This window comes from Lathyrus oleraceus, chromosome 2, assembly GCF_024323335.1.
Source record: "Lathyrus oleraceus cultivar Zhongwan6 chromosome 2, CAAS_Psat_ZW6_1.0, whole genome shotgun sequence".
NCBI lineage: Eukaryota > Viridiplantae > Streptophyta > Magnoliopsida > Fabales > Fabaceae > Lathyrus > Lathyrus oleraceus.
Window position 1 is genome coordinate 236230154 of NC_066580.1, and position 17363 is coordinate 236247516.

Below are 17363 nucleotides of genomic sequence, written 5' to 3' on the forward strand. Positions count from 1 at the left end.
TCGTCCCTGAATGTCCTACCAAAGCAGATCTTAAAGAAGATTGATGTTGAGGGAGTTGTGCTCACTCCCAGTGACCTTATTGTGCGCGCATTTGACGGATCCAAACGGTCTGTGTTTGGTGAAGTTACCTTGCCGGTGAAGATAGGTCCGGAAGTTTTTAATATAATCTTCTATGTGATGGACATTCAGCCCGCCTATAGTTGTTTGTTGGGGCGTCCATGGATACACGCAGCTGGGGCAGTCTCGTCGACTCTCCACCAAAAGCTCAAGTATGTCTGGAACGGTCAGATTGTGACCGTATGTGGCGAAGAAGAGATTCTGGTGAGCCACCTGTCCTCGTTCAAGTATGTCGAGGTAGATGGCGAGATCCATGAAACACTGTGCCAGGCATTTGAGACCGTGGCGCTTGAGAGGGTAGCTTGTGCTGAGCAGAGGAAGCCAGGTGCTTCGATTGCATCCTACAAACAGGCCAAGGAGGTGGTGGACTCCGGCAAAGCTGAGGGCTGGGGCAAGATGGTTGACTTGCCGGTTAAAGAAGACAAATTTGGAATCAGTTATGAGCCTCTCCAAGAAGAGCAGAGTGTGGGTCCGAGCACCTTTACCAGCGCTGGGCTGATGAACCATGGAGATGTCTTTGCTACTGATGGTGAAGATGTTGACAGTGACTGCAATATAGACGTCTGGGTCCGCCCTTGTGCACCAGGGGAGTCTATCAACAATTGGACGGTTGAAGAAGTGGTCCAAGTTACTCTTCTGACAGAGTAATTTTCCTTTGTTTTTTCATTTTTGCATGAAAACCCTACGTTCTGCCCAAGGCGTAGTGGTTCATTGTAGGGCCTCATCATGTTTAAATGATTATCATAAATAAAGGACGTTTTGCAAACAAATTTTGAGATCTTTGTCTTTCTATTTTTGGTTTTTCACTTTTTCAAAATAATAAAAATGGCAATATTTTTTGTTTTTTTTGTGACTTTATTGAAATCTTTTTCTAAAAACAAAACATTAAACATGCAGAGGTGATATTTTGGCATCCACTGTGAACGACTCTGTTATGGCTCAGTATGATTTTGATAATCCCATCTACCAAGCTGAAGAGGAGAGTGAGGAAGATTGTGAGCTCCCTGCAGAATTGGTCAGATTGCTGAAGCAAGAGGAAAGGGTTATCCAACCTCATCAGGAGGAGTTGGAGATCGTTAATCTGGGTACTGAGGACGCCAGAAGAGAGATCAAGATTGGGGCTGCTTTAGAAGACTCTGTCAAGAGGAGGCTAATAGAGATGCTAAGAGAATACGTGGAAATATTCGCCTGGACATATCAAGACATGCCTGGGCTGGATACAGACATTGTGGTGCATCGGTTACCTCTGAGAGAAGAGTGTCCTTCGGTCAAGAAGAAGCTTCGCAGAACAAGTCCTGATATGGCCGTCAAGATCAAGGAAGAGGTTCAGAAGCAGTGGGATGCAGGTTTCCTGGCTGTTACTAGATATCCACCGTGGGTGGCCAAAATTGTTCCCATGCCAAAGAAGGATGGCAAAGTCAGAATGTGTGTCGACTACCGGGATTTGAACAGGGCGAGTCCGAAAGATGATTTCCCATTACCTCACATTGATGTATTGGTGGATAATACGGCTCAATCCTCGGTATTCTCTTTCATGGACGGTTTCTCGGGCTATAACCAGATCAAGATGGCGCCAGAGGACATGGAAAAGACGACATTCATTACACCTTGGGGCACGTTCTGCTACAAAGTGATGCCATTTGGGCGGAAGAATGCCGGTGCTACCTATCAGAGGGCAATGACGACTCTCTTTCATGACATGATGCACAAAGAAATTGAATTGTACGTGGATGATATGATTGCGAAGTCGCAGACAGAAGAGGAGCACTTGGTAAATCTGCAGAAGTTGTTTGATAGATTGGTCAAGTTCAAACTGAGGCTGAATCCGAACAAGTGTACGTTTGGGGTGAGATCAGGGAAGCTGTTAGGCTTCATTGTCAGTGAGAAAGGGATTGAGGTTGATCCAGCTAAAGTCAAAGCTATTCAAGAGATGCCTGAACCAAAGACGGAAAAGCAAGTCCGTGGGTTTTTAGGGAGGTTGAACTACATTGCAAGGTTCATATCTCATCTAACTGCCACATGTGAACCAATTTTCAAACTACTCAGAAAGAATCAGGCGATCAAATGGAATGATGACTGTCAGAAAGCTTTTGACAAGATCAAAGAGTATTTACAGAACCCTCCAATCCTGACTCCTCCAGTTCCAGGGAGACCATTGATAATGTACCTGTCAGTTACCGAGACTTCGATGGGGTGTGTATTGGGGCAGCATGACGAGTCTGGTCGAAAAGAGCATGCCATATACTACCTAAGCAAAAAGTTTACCGACTGTGAAACAAGATATTCACTGCTCGAGAAAACTTGATGTGCTTTGGCCTGGGCTGCTCGCCGACTAAGGCAGTATATGTTGAACCATACTACTCTGTTGATTTCTAAGATGGATCCAGTGAAGTACATCTTTGAGAAGCCGGCTCTCACCGGGCGCGTTGCTCGATGGCAGATGATTTTAACAGAGTATGACATTCAGTACACGTCACAGAAGGCCATCAAAGGTAGTATTCTGTCAGACTACCTTGCCGAGCAACCAATTGACGACTATCAGCCTATGATGTTTGAATTCCCTGATGAAGACATCATGTATCTGAAGACGAAAGACTGTGAAGAGCCGCTTGTCGAGGAAGGACCGGATCCTGATGACAAGTGGACACTGATGTTTGATGGGGCTGTGAATATGAATAGTAACGGTGTTGGGGCAGTGTTGATCAATCCCAAAGGTGCTCATATGCCTTTCGCTGCCAGATTGACTTTCGACGTCACCAACAACGAAGCTGAGTATGAGGCTTGTATCATGGGGATAGAAGAAGCCATTGATCTGAGGATCAAAACACTTGACATATTTGGAGATTCCGCTCTAGTGATCAATCAGGTCAATGGAGACTGGAATACGAACCAGCCGCATTTGATTCCGTATAGAGATTACACCAGAAGAATACTGACGTTCTTCAAGAAGGTTAAATTGTATCATGTCCCCCGGGATGAGAATCAGATGGCGGATGCTCTGGCTACTTTATCGTCCATGATAAAAGTTCATTGGTGGAATCATGTGCCACATGTTGCGGTGAATCGACTCGAGAGGCATGCGTATGTGTTTGCAGCCGAGTCTGTTGTTGCGATTGATGAAAAACCGTGGTATTACGACATCAAGAACTTCCTCAAGACTCAAGAGTATCCTGAGGGTGCGTCAAAGAATGATAAGAAGACCCTGAGAAGGCTAGCTGGAAGCTTTTACTTGAATCAGGATGATGTGCTATACAAGAGAAACTTTGACATGGTCTTGCTCAGATGCGTGGATAGACACGAAGCAGACATGTTGATGCAAGAAGTGCACGAGGGTTCGTTTGGTACCCATGCTGGTGGTCATGCAATGTCCAAGAAATTATTGAGAGCCGGATATTACTGGATGACTATGGAATCCGATTGCTTCAAGTATGCTCGGAAGTGCCATAAGTGTCAAATCTATGCTGATAAGGTGCATGTACCACCAAGCCCGTTGAATGTCATGAACCCGCCTTGGCCGTTTGCCATGTGGGGCATCGATATGATTGGGAAGATCGAGCCTACTGCTTCGAATGGACATCGCTTCATCTTGGTTGCGATTGATTACTTCACCAAATGGGTAGAAGCAGCTTCCTTTGCTAGTGTTACCAAACAAGTGGTTGCCCGGTTCATCAAGAAAGAAATCATCTGTCGTTATGGAGTCCCTGAGAGAATCATCACTGACAATGGTTCAAATCTCAACAACAAGATGATGAAAGAACTGTGCAGAGACTTCAAGATTGAACATCACAATTCTTCTCCTTACAGACCAAAGATGAATGGTGCTGTAGAGGCAGCTAACAAGAATATCAAGAAGATTGTGCAGAAGATGGTCGTAACGTACAAAGACTGGCATGAGATGCTGCCTTTTGCTTTGCATGGGTACCGTACTTCAGTGCGTACGTCGACCGGGGCAACCCCTTACTCCCTTGTGTATGGTATGGAAGCAGTCCTACCAGTTGAAGTGGAAATCCCTTCTCTGAGGGTATTATTAGATGTCAAGCTGGACGAAGCCGAGTGGATTCGGACAAGGTTTAATGAGTTAAGCCTTATCGAAGAGAGACGGTTAGCAGCTGTTTGCCATGGGCAGTTGTATCAGAGAAGGATGAAGCGAGCCTTTGATCAGAAAGTGCGTCCTCAGACATTTCAGATTGGTGATCTAGTTCTGAAGAGGATCCTTCCTCCCGGTACAGATAACAGGGGCAAGTGGACTCCTAATTACGAAGGTCCATATGTTGTGAAGAAGGTCTTCTCCGGTGGAGCCTTGATGCTTACAACAATGGACGGTGAAGATTTTCCTTCCCCTGTTAACTCAGATGTAGTCAAAAAATACTTCGCATAAATAGACCCGCTGGACAAAAAGAATAAAAGAGTCCAGGCAAAAATGGGCATCCCGGCGAACCAAAAAACAGAAAGAAAAGGTTCGGGCAAAAGTTAGGGATAAAAAATAAAAAAATTGTACACCCGGTAAGTCGAAAACCCGCAAGGGCGGCTTAGGCAAAAATGGGTATCCCGGTGGATTGAAAACCCGAAAGGGCGATCCAGCCAAAAGAGGGATTAAAGCGAAGACTACAGTCTGAGTTATCTGTATTTCGTCACGTTTCGTCAGCTGCCATCTCGAAGGATGTGATCGGTCCAGTCAGTCTTCTCAGAAAGCAAGGAATTGGGAGGAAACTGATGATCTATGAGTTATAACAGAGTTGGGAAACAGTGGATGCCGTGTTCACATTGCCATTAGGATAGTTTATTTTCCTTTTGTGCGCAATTACCTCTTCCTAGGAATTGCTTCCCAATGTATTTTCCTTTTCAGGCACATTTTCAATCAATAAAAGTCGTTATTCAGATAAATTGCTCTCCTGTTTTTACTTTTACTGTTTTGTTTGCAAAAACGTCCGAATTTTTGATAAACATTGCATCTAAAAACATAAAGGCTAAACAATAACGTGCAGAAAGATTAAAACATTTGAAAATCATTTTGAATGTTGAGGACACTTGAGCGTATCTTGTCCACGTACCCCCTGGGGCATCTGTTATTCCGTTTTGCAGGTCGTCACCTGTGAGCATTCTCCAGCAGTCATTTCCCAGAGCGAAGCTATTTTTCCTAGCTACAGATTGTTTATGTCTTCCCCAGCGAAGCAATCATTTCTCCAGTAGAGTTCATCCTACCAGTGGATTCGACAATTTTCAGTAGCAGGTCGATACTTGCATCCCCAGCTGAGTTGTTTCTACTTGTGAATTATGTGGGTCGTCCCCGACAGAGTAACAGTTATTTCCCAAAGCAGAGTTTATCGCATCTGGGGTCTGTATGAGCCTTATCCCCAGAGAGTTGCCTGGTTTATCTTCCCCAGCGGAGCATTTATTTCCCCAAGCGGAATCTTTGTGGATTGATTGGGATATCCCCAGCAATTTACTTTTGTCTGTAGCAAGTGATTTGCTTACTCCCCAGCGAGTTGCCTCGTCTTCCCCTAGCAGAGTTGTATTGATGGTTCCCCGGCAGTTGCTTTGTTTCCCCCCAGTGGATTGTATTGAAGGTTTCTCAGCACAGTCGTCCTGTGTACGCCCCAGTGGAATTCTCATCATTTTGCATTACATATAGTGATCATTGCATCCTCAAAACTGCGTAGCATTTCCATCCTATATGGAGCATTACGCCATAGAAAAATTCAAACATATGCATTCATGTGTTAACCCCATCAGACCGTATCCCCGGCAGAGGCGGATCATCTTTATTCAACATCAGCACAGCACGTCTGCTACAGATGCTTCGACAGCATTCAGAATTGATATCCCCACAGAGGTTTATTTCCTCATCCGATGGTGACAGAAAGTTTGTTTCTCCCCAGTGAGACCCCCAGCAAGTGATCAGCCTTGCCTTGACATATCTAAGATGTCCGTTCTTGTAATACCAGTAAGTATCATGTCAACACCCGCGTGTATTTCCTTTGTTTGGTGTCGGTAAACACCATTGCTTCGGTGTCGGTAAACATCGAGTCTCACCCAGTCATCGGTAAATGTCTGGTCATTTTTTGGTGTCGGTAAACACCATTGTTTCGGTGTCGGTAAACATCGAGTATTCCAGTCATCGGTAAATGTCTGGTCATTTTTTGGTGTCGGTAAATACCATTGTTTCGGTGTCGGTAAACATCGAGTCTCACCCAGTCATCGGTAAATGTCTGGTCATTTTTTTGGTGTCGGTAAACACCATTGTTTCGGTGTCGGTAAACATCGAGTCTCACCCCAGTCATCGGTAAATGTCTGGTCATTTTTTGATGTCGGTAAACATCATCTTTCGATGTCGGTAAACGTCGAGTCTTTCCCTCAGTCATCGGTAAATGTCTGATAATCCCCAGCTAGAAATCCCCAGTAGAGTCATCTGTAAATGTCCTATCTGGTTTCCGGTTGTAAATGTTTGTTTTTCTCTTCCCAGTAAGTCTCACCCAGTCATCGGTAAATGTCTGGTCATTTTTTTGGTGTCGGTAAACACCATTGTTTCGGTGTCGGTAAACATCGAGTCTCACCCCAGTCATCGGTAAATGTCTGGTCATTTTTTGATGTCGGTAAACATCATCTTTCGATGTCGGTAAACATCGAGTCTTTCCCTCAGTCATCGGTAAATGTCTGATAACTCCCCAGCTAGAAATCCCCAGTAGAGTCATCGGTAAATGTCGTACCTGGTTTTCAGTTGCGAATATTTGTTTGTATCTCCCCAATAAATTCCTCATCCCCAGTCATCGATAAATGTCTGGTCATCTTCTTTGGATGTCGGTAAACATCATCTTTCGATGTCGGTAAACATCGAGTCTCATCCTAGTCATCGGTAAATGTCTGGTCATTCTTTGTTCTCTTGTTAATAAAATCAAAATCCCCAGAAGTCGTCGGTAAACGTCTTGTCTGGTTCCACCACAAAGATTTTGTTCCTCCCCAAGCAGAGATGCCATCGGTAAATGGCCCAATTTTCTTCGACATCGGTAAATATCGAATTCCCAGTTACAGCTGCCATCGGTAAATGGCCTTGATATCGGTAAACATCAAGTTTGCTTTGAAGCCACCATCGGTAAATGGTCTTGCTTCCTTTCTACATCAAATTATTTCCCAGCTGTAAGACCCCAATTTTGGCCCTAAGATCCCTCATGGCCCATATCATATCATATCATGGCCTCAAGGATCATTGCATGCCCTGGCTTCACTCCTAGTGGGTGGTTTGCCTTGTGGGTTGTTTCTTGATCACCAAGCATGCTTTGTATTTGTATATCTTTGCCTTTCATATGTTTACTAACCAAAAGGTACAAAAATATTGTCAGTTTAACCTTGTTACTTGCAGCTGAAGCAATCATCAGCCAATTAGGTCAAAGACAGTCAACAGTCAGTCATAGCAACGGATGGTGGCCATTCTTGCAGAATTTGGGCACCATGATCAATAATCAAAAGTTCATACATCTTGGGACATCATTTGAAGTCAAGGTCTCAAGGAATTAGGGTTTGGAATTCATCAGAAGTGGTTCAATCATGCAAAACCCTAGAAAAACCCTAGAAAAGTCAAACTTGGTCAACTGTTGATTTAATCAGTGATCTGATGGATAGAATTGATTTGAAGGAGCTCATTCATGCTTGTACAAGCCTCATATATCATGTCAAACCTCATCATGGAAGAATTTCAAGTCAATCAGAAATTTCCAGAAATAGAAAGTGGACCTGTAATTTCAACTGCCAAAAATGGAAACTTCTTGATCCTCAACTTACATCATGATACAAGCTCCAAATGAATTTTTGCCCAACATGAAAGTTGAAGATCTTGTTCTCCCATTTTCAAAAAGTCCAAGAACTCCCAAATCCCATGTGTGGTTGTCAAGATATGATCAATTCAATTTCAAAAATTTGTGAACTTCAAAGAGCCATATCTCATGAACCATAAGGCCAAATTTGGTGGGGTTTTTTCCTACAAACCACATTTTTCCTCCTCTTTCCAAAAATATAAATTTCATGAACCAAAACCTTGCCAATCAAAATGGCATTTTTTGACCTATTTCATTTAAAAATCAAGTTTGACCAATGGTTGACTTTTTGATTTATTGATCTTTTCACCATTTGGCCCATTGGGATTTGTTTCATATGGTATTTGCAATTTGCTCCAAGTCCAATTCATGCTCATGCCATTACCATACCATCATTTTGGCCAAAGGTACAAATTTGGTATTTTTTGCAAATGGAAGCATAAGAGCAAAACAAGGACAGCAATTCATGAGCAACATAAAACAGCAGAAGTTTTGGTCTGTTTGCAGCCTGTTTTGAGGCCCATTCGTGGCAGATACACCCTCCATATTCACTTATGTGCAAGATTAGCAAAATGCATTTTGGTTCCATTTGAGCTAATCCAACTTAACACTTCTTAAACCAAGGATAAACAGTCACATATAAGGACATTTTCTGTGTTTCTAAACCTAGCTAGCTACAGCAGCCACGATCAGAAAAGCTCCATTCTCTCATTCTTGCAATTTTGCATATTGGCATTTTCTGCTCAAAAGTTCCAAAAACCCCGAGCCCTTCTTCATCATTCCTTCATCTGGACGACATTTGGAGCTCCTTTGAACCATCAAACTCCATCTGCACAGCCATCTCCATGTTCTGTTTCTCCAAGATACCTCCCATGGCAGATCGTGATTTACTTATGTCCAAGCAAGTTTGAGCTGAAACAACTTCATCATCCATCATTTGGAGCTGGAACCTTCGACTGTTTGAGCAAATACCATCAAATAACCACTGTTCCATCGAGTTCTTCAAATCAAGTAAGTTTTTCGACCCCCTCTTTTCTCTTATCCATGCTATGCCATGTGTAGTCCTTGACTTGCTGATGCCAATGTACCTTAAACCATCGAAAATGATCCACTGTGTTAAGAGAAATATGGTTTTGAAGTTCTATGCTCAAACTTGTTTTTGTGGATTTCTCTGTTATGTGCTCGAATTAATGAATATAGATGGTGGATTGTGTTTGTGCTTGGTTTGTTGAAGCTATTGATATGCATGTTGTTAACTTTTGGGCACACTTGTTCTTATTGATTTTGATGAAGATGATGAATACCCTGTTGTGTTAAACCCTAGCATTCCCCAGAATTTCGCATGAACTGATTGTGTTGGTTTGTTGTTATGTTGTGGTTGTGTGAAGAACTTTGTTAATCGCCATGCTGTGTGAGTTGTTTCTATTTGAAATGTGTTGTTTGAAGATGAACAAATGCCCTGCTGTATGTAAACCCTAAGGGTTTCTAAAACCAGAAAATATGAAGCTCCATTGGCCAGTTTACTGTTCCATTGGCAACAGCCAATGAGAACATTTCCTCTGCGCGCTCAAAACGCAGTGTTTTGATTAATGAGGCGCTAAATTACAACCGTGCCACTGTTGACCCTTGTTTGACCATTCCTTCATCTTATTTGTTCATGTTTGATACAATTTATTCCTCAACTTGCAAAAATCATTTTTAATCCATTTCAAATCCAAAAATCATGAGATTTTTTCCACCATGTTCACAAGGATGTCTAGTATTTTATTGTGATTTTTAATTAATTTTTGGTTGGCTGAATTTTAAATGGTATGAGTTTTCTTGACATGTATGCTCAATTGATACTTGTTGCCAAAACCTTTATGAAATGATGAGAATGTATCCAATGCCCCTGAAATTTTTTGTGGTGAAACCAGACTCATTCATCTTCATTTTGGTATAAAGTTTGTGGATTTCCCATTTGTGGTTTGTGTGATATGATTTTTTGAAGTTAGAGGTTGCATTTGGTGTCACAACATGAATGTGCATTTTCATGAATTTTGTTAACTTGCTTCCTCTCATCCAATTGACCCCAAATTTTGCATGATCCCTACCTTACATGTCTAGTTCATGTATGATTTTTCTTGGAATTAATCATGCTGTTTTCCATTTATTTGAGAATTTTCTTCCCTACCTAGTCAATTGTTGACTTTATGTGATACATGATGCCAAATCCTTTGTGAAATTCTCACATCATATTGTATGATCATGAAATTTCATATGTGATAACTAGACATCTTGAGCTTTGCATTGGTGTTAATCTCATTCATTTCTCATCTGTTTTCAATTTGATATGATTTTTTGAAGTTGACCCATGTTTGTTGACCTTCATTGTGCATGCTTGAATTTGGTTTGACTTCTTGATTTTAATTGACTGCCTTCCTCTCATCCAAATGCAATGAAATTTGACATGCTTGCCATGCTAGATGTTAGGATTGAATGTGATTTATTTGATAATTTTTGAGATTGTTTGGGTTGACTTTTGAATGAAGTCTTGCTGTTGACTTCTATATGCTTTCCTTTGCCATGCTTTGCATTCTTTTGTGTATGAAATGACAATGATGCATGATTTGATTGTGAATCCAATTGAGGTAGCTTCTTAAATGTTTGACCTTGACTTGGGTTGACTTTTCCTTGCTGTTTTGACTTTTTCTTTCATCTTTGACCCTAGGCTAGTCCTAGTGGTCTTTTGAGCTTACAATTGAGTTAATGTTTCAGGTTAAGCACCAATGCCTCAAAGATCATTCAAATTTGATTGAGCTGGATTATATATATCATGTGCTAACCCTTGTTTTGTAGGTGTGACTTATATAGTTGAGTCTTGTGCTTTGCACATTGGTCCCTCTGTGGTTGACTGTTGTTTATCCTTTCCTTTTGATTTGAACTGTTGACTTGTTTACTAATAAGTTTGACTTTTTCAGGTACACTTTAGTTGCTTAAGTTCTTTGAACTTGCTTGCTTTGCTCTTTAGCATTTGCTTTGAGGTATAATTACTTCTTCTTCATGTAGTCTGGAGACCCGGTCTGTTATTTGACCGGGCAAACTGTCTGAAGTCCTCCTTAAGAGGCAATGCCTGTGTGTGTTTAAAATTGTCCCCAAGCAGGAAAAGTCCTTCAAGTAAGGCAATTGGTAGATCAAAGGGATAAGTAACCTATCCCCTACTATTCAGTGTGTCCTCTCCTTGCTCCCATTACATGGTTGAAGCACTGAGATAAAAACCCAAGATCTATCGAGTCAATAATGTGGAAAGAGTTCCATCTTTCTGAACTCCCACACTTTCTTTGATGCTCTCCCTGATCAGGGATAGAAGCAATGAGGCACACCCCTCATTCTCCTTTTCATCTGCTTCACCTTAGCCTCTCAATGGCAAGGTTAAGAGCGACCTTTACCTATCACAGTGGACTTTCATAGTCAAACCCTCTTGTGTGAGCCTCCTTGTTTGGCTATAGAGTGTGCTGTTTGATATTCATTGATTGATTGATTGCTTCATATGCACATGTTTGCTTGTATGTTATGCACTCATCATCATTTATTGCTCATTAATGCATGATCATCTCATTTGTCTTTGTGATGCTATCATTGTTGTGTACCCATTGAGGACAATTGTAAGTCCATTGCTTTGGCATTTGCTCCTATGATATGGAAGGATAGAGTGTAAGACCTCATTGGTCACTCATATCTTCTGTTTTATCTGTTTGTATGTGAGGATACAGTTATAAGTCCCTGTAAGTTGGCATCTGTTGTCCCATGATCATAATTTGATCTGTTTGATTTGTATGTGAGGTTGCAGTTATAAGTCCCTGTAAGTTGGCATCTGCTTTCCTGTGATCATAAGTTGGTTTTATCTGTTTGTATGAGAGGTTGCAATTATAAGTCCCTGTAAGTTGGCATTTGCATTCCTGTGATCATATTGTTGCTTTTGTTCTTGTATGTGAGGATCCATTGTAAGTCCCTGTAATGTGGCATTGGTTTTCCTATGAGCATCTGTGGAGTTAACCTAAGTCCAGATGATTGGCAGTTGACTTCCATGCTTCATTTTTGTTTTCTTCTTAGGAGATTAGTGTAAGACCATTGAGTGGCCTCTGATATCCTGTTCTTATTTTAGGAGACTGGTGTAAATCCATCTATTGGTATCCGGTATCCGCTTTTTACTTCTTTGTTTGAGGAGATTGGTGTAAGTCCATTGAGTGGCTTCTGATATCCTGTTTTATTTTAGGAGATTGGTATAAGCCCAGTGATTGGCATCCGATATCCGCTTTTCTTTTCTTTCTCGTTTGTTTGTTATTATCCATTGCCCATTCCAAAGGACACACTTGAATCATCTCCTATATGATCTCAAGAAGTGAACCTTCTAAGAAGTTTTACAATCCATCCCCCATTCATCATTCATTATGTCCTAAACCTTTTCACACTTTATCTTTCAAACTTGACATAAGTGTTGTGCAAACATCTTCATGTTTTCAAATTAAAAACCTGGACCCCAAGTCCTTGACTTTTTTTCAAACTCCATTTCATAATACTTTTCTGAATCAATCTTAATCATACTTTGACTTCACTTTCATAATCACAATCAATTAACTTCACTCACTCACTTGTTTTGGCTCTGTCCATTAATCTTTTCACATTAGCCATAGGTTTCAATTATCATTGTGGTTGATGTAAATCTTGCCTATCCTTAGTGAGTTGACAGTAAGACTTCCGTACTGAAAACAGGGCTAACCCCTCTAGTACGTCGAAGCTATCCTCGCATGGTGGATGTTGTTTTTGGTCGAGTGTTCTCCCATTGATAATGAAAAGCCTCAGTGCTTGTGTTTTAAAACTGAATCCACCAACTTTTGGAAATCTTTTAGCCGAACTACGGCGTTTTGATCCTTACCTTTGATGGAAGGTACGTAGGCAGCGGGTTCATCCGTTCAAACCCAATAAAAAATGTATATTCTTTTCTCATCATCCCAATCATGTTTGCACAATATTTATGTCATAACAAATAACAATCTTTTACAACAAGTGTGAAAAGGGCTCCCTAGGAGTACCTAGGACGTAGTGGGTGCCTAACACCTTCCCATTGCGTAACTTACCCCTTACCCGGAATCTCTGATCTTTTTATTAGTTTTCTACGTGTAAAACTTCTTAGGCTTTTGTTCGCTTTTTAGCCAGTCCTTTGGATAAATAAAAGTGCGGTGGCGACTCGAAATTTCATTGTATGCTTTTCTTATGGTTTAATCGATAAATCATATAGCGACGAATACACCGCTACACCAGCAACCATCAGTAAATGGTCTTGCTGAAGTTGATGTCGGCAAATATCAAGTTTTAACCATCGGTAAATGGTTTCGCCTCTCAGAAGTTTGTTTTCCCAACAGCCATCGGTAAATGGTCTGGCTGAAGTTGATATCGGTAAATATCAAGTTTCCAGTTTTTAACCATCGGTAAATGGTGTTGCTTTTCTGAAGTTGTCGTGCAGTTGTCATCGGTAAATGGCGTGGTTCTTTTTGTATTATATCCAGTCGGTGCAAATTTCTACGGTTCTTTGGTATTCAATCCCTGTTTACCCTGAAAGTCTGACAGCCATTGCTATCATCCGTTCGGGTTCCCAGCTGATTGAATAGGGGCAGCTGTAGCACCTCAAATTTGCACCTATCATTGTACATACATTCTCATATTAGGTCATAGCATAACATGGTCCACTGCATAGCATTGCATTGTCCCTTTTACCCAAGTGCAAGATCACCAGAAGAATTAGGTCAAACTGATCAGGAGATCAGTCAATCAAGCAAGCAAGTGAGTTTTTCATTGAGCCAAGGCCCTAGGGTTGGTCCAACATGTTCACATGACTTGGGGATCCATTTGAAGAGTTTTGGTCAAAGATTGGATGCTCAGAGGTCATCATTCAATGCACAATCAGTCAGAAACCCTAAAAAGTCAAACTTGGTCAACTGGGTTTGATTTTATGGTTTTGATGGATGGATTTGGTTTGAGAGAGCTTATTCATGTCCAAATAGGCCTCATATATCATGGCAAACATCATTATTGAAGAATTTGAAGCCAAATCAGAAATTTCCAAAAATAGAAACTGGACCTGTAATTTTAACTGCCAAAAATGGAAACTTCTTGAGCCTAAACTTACATCATGATACAAGCTTCAAATGAATTTTTTCCCAACATGAAAGTTGAAGATCTTGTTCTCCCATTTCCAAAAAGTCCAAGAACTCTCAATTCCCATGTATGGTTGGCAAGATATGATCAATTCATTTTCAAAAATTCTTGAACTTCAAAAGGCCATATCTCTCAAACCATTTGGCCAAATTTGGTGAGGTTTTTTCCAACAAGTCATATTTGACCTCCTCTTTCCAAAAATGTAACCCTCATGCACCAAAACCTCATGGATCAAAATGGCCTTTTTTGACTCACTTGAATTATTTTTAAGTGAAGTGAATTTTTGACTTTTTGATATAACCATTTCTAACCAATTTTGCCATTCAAATATGTTCAGATATGTTGTTTATGACTTGTTGGAAGGCCCATTTTCGTGCTCTTGCCATTACACCTCACCATGTGGACAAAAGTGGCCAATTAGCAATTTTGATTTTAAAACAAAATGTGATTAGCACCTTGCTTATGCAACCTTAAACAGAGGATATAAAGATCATTTTCTGCCAGAAGAGAACCCTAGCAGCCTCTGAATTAGACAGAACTCTCTCACTCTCTCAATTTTGACATTTGGCATTTTGAACTTTTCTTTGGAAAATTGCAAAACCCTCGAGCCTGGCCTTGCTTGCTTCATCATTTCTCTCCATCTTGAGCCCATTTCAACCATCACACATCAACTGGAAAGCCATTTGCTCGACTGTTTTCTTCAAACTCCTTTAATGGCAGAAGTTGTTTGCATCCATTCCAAGCTTCTTTGAGCCAAACCCTTTGCATCATTCATCATTTGAAGGACTTTGGAGCAACTGTTTCAGCAAGGCATCATCAAAACACGACTGTTTCATTCATTTCTTCAAAATCAAGTAAGAACTCGAATCTCCAATTTCTCAAAATCATGATATGCAATGTGTAGATCTCAGTACCCTGGTCATTATAAGCTTTGAGTTGATGAAAATGGTTGAGTATTTGTGAAGTTATGTTGTTTTAAAGTTTGATGTTGCATATTGTTTTTGCTCGATTCATGATTTGTAGTGTGTTTTAAGGAAAATGGATGGTGGATTTGTAATGTTGATAGCTTGCTGATCATTTTGGTATACTTAATTTCGATTTCTGGGCACAATTTTTTTGAGTCGATTTGAAGTGGTGAAGATGATGCTACTGTGCTATAAACCCTAATCCTCCTTGAAGTTGCCCAGATTTTTTGTCCTATTCACGTATGCATGTTGCTGTTCACCCATGCTGGCCAATCAAAACATTTCATTGTTCTGCCCGAAACGCCGCGTTTTGTTTAGTTCTCCAAGTATTTTCAAAATTGCCATCGGCCGTGGCATGTGTCCTATTAAACTAATGTCATTTTCAATGTTTATTTCATTTTTGATCTTCATCTTGTAAAAATCATAACTCCTTTGTTTTAAATCCAAAATTGATGGGAATTTTTGCATTGTCTTCATCATGATCTCTATTATTTTGTCATATTTTTTTCCAGAATTTTTGGATGGATGAATTTTATTTGGCATTAGGGTTTGTGACATGTATCAATATTTTGCACATTTTACCAAATCATTTGTGAAATAGTCATGCTTTATCCTTTGACTTTGAAATTTTTTGTGCACAAACTAGACACATCCATGGTGATTTTGGTATAAAGGTCACGAATTTCTCATTTCTGGTCTTTGAGTTGTGATTTTCTGAAGTAGGGTGTGACAATTTGTGTCACACCATTGATGTGCAACTTGTTGATTTTTTATAACCATGCCTATTGACCTCAAAATGGATTGAATTTTTGCATGATTGAGCTTGAGTATGTCTAGTTTGTATGTGGTTTTTTGTGGATTTGTTTATGGCATTTTCCATTTGATTGAGATTTTTGTCCCCTGTTTGATCATATGTTGACTTTGTGTGACACTTGTGCCCATTTGTTTTGTGAAATGCTCATCCTTTATTAGATGGACATGAAATTTTACATGAGATTACTAGACATCCTAAGCTTTGCCATGGTTTTAGTCCCATTCATTTATCTTATGCCATCTCTGATTTATGAATTTTTCAAGTTGATGCATGTTTGGTTGACTTCTTTGAGCATGTTCAAAATTGCCTTGCCTTTCTGATTTTCATTGACTGCCTTCCTCTTGTCCAAATGAGATGAAATTTGACATGCTTACCATGCTATGTGTTATGATTGATCATGATTTATTTGGTGATTTTTGGAAATGTTTGAGATTGCTTTTGATTCAAGTCTTGCTGTTGACTTCTATGAGCTTTTGTTTGCTATACTTTGAGCTAAATTGTTCATGAAATGATGATGATGATTGATATGAATGTGAACCCAATTGGTTTTGTTTCTTAATTGTTTGAACATGATTTTGGATACTTGCCCTTTGCTGTTTTAACTTTTTCATTCTCTTTTGACCCTAGGCTTGCCCTTGTGGTCCTGTTACTCACCTTTGAGCTCATGTTTTCAGGTTGACCAACAAATGACCAATGAGACCAATTCTTTGTGATTGAGCTTGCTTGAATATCATTGATTAACTTGTTTGTTTTTTAGGTGGCTTGGCTCACATGCCTTAAGCCTTGTGCCTTGCACATTCACTTGCTTATGATTAACTGTTGATGTCTGTTTCCTTTTGCTTTGTTTTGAAGTTGCATACTAATATCTGCTTGACTATTTCAGGTGCTTTTAGTTGCTCAGTTCCTTGTGAACTTTTGCTTTGCTTTGCTTATTAAGCAATTTGCATTGAGGTATACTTCTGATCTTCATGTAGTCTGGAAGACCTGGCCTGTTACTTGGCCAGGCAACTGTCTGAAGTCCTCCTTAAGAGGCAATGTTTGTGTATGTTTACAATTTGTCCCTGTACATATTCAAAGACCTCCTAAGTGAAGAGGCAATTGGCAGAACCCAAGGGATAAGCAATCTATCCCCTGCTAGTCTGTGTGTCACTCACCTTGCTCACACTACCTGTGTTGATGCATAGTGAGTAAAAACCCAAGATCTATAGAGTCTAACTTGTGGAAAGAGTTCCCCCCTTTCTGAACTCCCACACTTTCTGATATTTAAATGCTCTCCCTGACCAGGGATAAGAGCAATGAGGCACACCCCTCATCTCCTTTCATCTGCTTCACCTTGGCTCTCAATGTCAAGGTTAAGAGCAACATCTACCCAGTTCCAGAGGTTTGTTTGTTGAGGTTGATATGACCCCTCGACTAAAACCTAACCCTTGTGTGAGCCCATTGTGTGTATATAGTGTGTGCTAC